The sequence below is a fragment of the Anser cygnoides genome, chromosome 1, assembly GCF_040182565.1.
Source record: "Anser cygnoides isolate HZ-2024a breed goose chromosome 1, Taihu_goose_T2T_genome, whole genome shotgun sequence".
NCBI classification, from domain to species: domain Eukaryota; kingdom Metazoa; phylum Chordata; class Aves; order Anseriformes; family Anatidae; genus Anser; species Anser cygnoides.
This window is the reverse complement of record NC_089873.1, coordinates 174,541,674-174,545,851: the sequence shown is the minus strand read 5'-3', so window position 1 is coordinate 174,545,851 and position 4,178 is coordinate 174,541,674. Positions and strand designations below refer to the sequence as shown.

Sequence of the window (4,178 nt, the reverse complement as noted above, 5' to 3'; positions counted from 1 at the left end):
TGATTTAGCCATGTTGTATATTTAAGATCTAAACTAAAATCCATGTGACCAGTGACTGAATTTAACTTGACACACTGATCTAGGAGCGTTTTGTTTTGTTTTACTGGGGGACCATTGGATGTATCTCCATCTGAATTTTATCAAGGGTTGTTGATAAAGAACAGTGCTAAAAATATAAATGTTGTGAACAGTCAGTAAGTCTCATTAAATTTTGCAAATTAAATCTTCTAGCACAAATACAGCTCACTCCTGGAAGTACTATTCTTTTTAATAAGCTAAACTAAATTGTGTTTGCAAATTTTGTACAAACTTCAACATACAGTGTCTGTGCAAATCAAACAAACAAAAAATCTTATATAATATAGTACAGTGACAAGCTTTGTCTGAGGAAGTCTTAGTCTACCACTGAATGGATTTGGTAGCCGAATGATGCAACAGAAAGCTGTGTAGAGAAATACTAAGATTATTAGCATTTCCAGTCATGTTATAGAAAGATTTGGAAATTAAAACAGAAGCAGATACAGATTTTTAAAATTTCAAGACATCTATTTCAAACAAGTATTTTTATATTTTGATCCTCCATCTGGAAATGAGAAAAAAAATTACACTAATGTATATAACTATTATAAGATACAGAACTGTTCTGGAAAGAAAGAGGAAAATTGTCCAGCTGGTTATAAAGGTCATATCTATACTGCTGAATCTGCCAGCACTTCCTGTATGCTGGATCTGAAGATAGATCTGCCCATCTTCTGACTTCAGGCTTACCTTGTGACAGCCCACAACAGCATTGCTGGCAGTCCAGGTGTGCAGAGCAGAAGAAGATGTGGTGCATTTGTCATAGTCATTACTATGACACAGGGTCAAAGATTAGCCTGGGATGCTTGGAGAAGGGGGGAAAAAAAGTTCCCTATTTATTCTGTTTTGTGTAATGGCAATAGCTATATAAATACAGAAAACATTTAAACATTTATAGGAAACTCACAACATTTTTCTCTTTCTCCTTTTCCTTCTTTTCCTTTTCCTCTTCTTCCTCTTCCTTTTCTTTTTCCTCTTTCTTTTTCTCTTCCTCTTATCTTGGCCTTTCAGACGTTGCATCACGTCTATATTACACTAATTTGCTTTCTGTTTTGGTACTGATGTCTAAACTGCAGACACTGAAAGCACAGGATTAATATTGTAAAATAATGTTTTGTAAATTAACTGATATGACACTCACAGACATGACAGTTGTCTTAGGCTGCAAATCTTCGCAAGAATTAGGGTAGATATTTAGATGATTAGTTCAAGCTAAAATCCATGTTATTTTGTGTAACATCCTACAAACACATTGTCATGACTGAAAAGTGCAAGTAAGGCATACCTCACCAGTCACTGGCTTTGAACTGATGAAAGATTGACAAGCAGATTATATTCAAGTAAATAATGTTTCCAGTAATTTCAGGACTACATAAGCAATTCCTTGGATTAAAAACAATAACATCATCAACAACAAATAGTACTTTTAATGCATAGTATTATAATAATATACTAAGGTATTTGTTTATAGCTTACTGATTTGGGATAAATCATCCTTAAAAAGAATTACCTTATTTTAGAAATTATATTGTGTTTTCTATTATATTATTGAAATGCATATTCACACTCCTGCTACAAAAATTTGTACTCTGACTTACTTATAACAGCGACTACAAATAATTATTTAATGCATCTTTGGATATGTACCTCTATCTGTGGACATTAATGGCCACAGAAGCAAGCAAACAAAAAACAGGTAACAGTGGAAATGGTGTTTGTTCCAAACACCCCAAACAGCTCCTGCCAGAACTGACAGCTCTCCTGAGAAGTCACAGTACCTATTGTGTTTCAGGATTACAGGTTAATATTTTGAATTGTGCAGTATAACATTTGGCCCCATTTGCAGAATGCAGTCCTTCATACTACGTAATGTTTATAGGAGCTTGCAATCAAACAGAGCAAGAAATAAGAAGTGACTAAAGAGAAAGGCACAGTTTTTAATCAAAATTAAAGGCAGGCAGCTAGTTTGGCACCAATATGTTTCGCAGTAAGAACCATGGTAAGAATAACAATGTATTTCTATTTCGATGCTGACTGACTCCTTCTATGATCTCAGCCAGATTAATTAGGGCTTAATTATGTCAACTTTAGTCACACTGATTAATTCTTTACTCAGTGAGTAATTCCATATATATCAGAAACTTCGGAAGTATAATGAATCTATTACAAACAGAAGGAGGCTGAAGTCACTCAAAAATTGATCCCTCTTGGTGTGAAAGCATATCTCACTGTCTTTTCCCTTTCTCCCTAATCCTAAAAAAATTCTCTGTACAGAACTGGAATGGTAGTTGAAAGAACCTTTTCTTCTTCCTTTTTTTTTTTTCCCCCGTGCAGTTTCAAAATTCACTACATCTATCAATGCTGACAGTGGCCTTTAATTTAAGATATTTTTAAATTATATCATCCAGCAGGTTACTCGTGTGCAGAGCATACAATGTCAGGAATACGTTGAATCCAGTAGCCCCAGAGAGGTGAGGTTGCTGCAGTCCCATGCCCTCAGGTCTGACCAGTAACAGGGCTGGCCATGTATTGCCACTAGGCACACACAGACAGAGCACAGCTGTACACTATATATCTATACATGTAAATGTCTGGTCACATAGATCAACACAGCCCAACACATTCAGCCATCAAGCACAAACAGCACCAGCTGAGTCATCCTGTTCCCCTCTGACTGATCAGGGTAGTTTTCCACTAGTAATAAATACATGCATATTTATATATCTGCACTCTTTCTCTCTCTCTCTATCTCTATATACACTAAAAATATGCAGATGTGCATATACACACACATATGTACCTGTGGGAGAGATTCACCTTGTAATCTTAAACACTTATTCTGCCCAGCAGCTGCACCTGGATCCCAGTCTTCCCTGTTGCTGGCACCCAAACATGACCAAATGCCTCAATTTCAAAGAGCATTGCACGCACACCCCTCCCAGCTAACTGACTCCACTGTCTCTACAGCAGCTGACTGGACTCTCTTGGTCCCTCCAACAGCCAGCTTCTCCTGTGGTCTCACCCTTAGAGAAACACATGTGCCTGTTTCCTAGGTCTCATCACCTAATCACTGGCAAGTTTGGCTTGACCCTTGCTAGTGCTCACATGCTCGCCTGCATACCTACACACTCTACAGTTGCTGACCAGGGACTTCTGACCCATGGTCTGACTCCAGTTACTGCTCTCAGACTACTTTTCTGTCCCCCTTCTCCCCACCCCTCCTGAGAGGAGAGAGTATCTCACTCAAGAAAGAGTTAAAAAGGAATTTAACAAGATAAGACAGACTGTACTGATCAGGCACAAGGCATGAGTAAAATTAGTACGAGCCAGCAAGCTATTTATATGTGACCCACTCTTTTTTTACTCCCTTACTTTTCTATTTTCCCTCACTCTTTCTTCCCCCAAATCACCTAGATTGAACCCTCTATCCTTTTTAAAGACTTTGGTTCCTCCTCTAAACATCCTGTAATAAGCCTTCTGTAATCCCAGAATGCAATCCCCCTACAACTTGTAATGTGTCCCAGATGGGTAATGAATGGGTAATGGACCCCTCATTCTGTAAAATAATCAGAGAACTGTTTTCAGGTGAGTTTCACACCTGGCCCATGGGGATGAGGTTGTCCTGGAACAGCACTGGGAGGGGCCTAGATTGTGTTCCCCTTTCTCTGAGTCCTTAATTTGGGTTCCCATTTGCCTTTGTCTCCTTTTGAGCAGATGGGCCTGATGTAATGTGATGGCCTGAGTAGGGTATTATTTAGTTTCTTCCTCCTGCCACTGTTCCTCTAGGCTCCCCTATGTATGTGGAGGTGGTCTTAACAGCATGTGACAATTAGTAAGCATTGGTAGGTTAATCTAACAACTTAGTTCTTGAATATGATATTTTTCTTTACATAATGGTGATATCTATTTCTAACATTTAGGAAATACAAGCTGAAATTGCTCTTAAGAGAGAAAAAAAAAGAGAGAGGACAAAAAGCATAAGCGAATAAGGAAAGCGAATTGTAAATGTAACCGAGGAACCTTGAAAAGTGTAGTGTGCAAGTTAAAGTAGCCTTGGACGATTCAAACTTTTGTATTTAGCATTTATATAGTCAATAACC

The 4,178-nt window shown here is 38.0% G+C and overlaps 1 long non-coding RNA gene across 1 annotated transcript; it reads right to left on the bottom strand.

Annotated features, from left to right (window-relative positions):
* Nucleotides 1-256: 256 nt before the first annotated feature.
* LOC106046237 (uncharacterized) lies at nt 257-3,837 on the bottom strand. The gene is made up of 3 exons (XR_001213129.3): nt 2,879-3,837; nt 986-1,157; nt 257-883 (listed from the first exon to the last, which is right to left on the bottom strand). It is a non-coding gene; the product is annotated as an uncharacterized lncRNA (long non-coding RNA).
* Between the last annotated feature and the right edge of the window lie 341 nt (nt 3,838-4,178).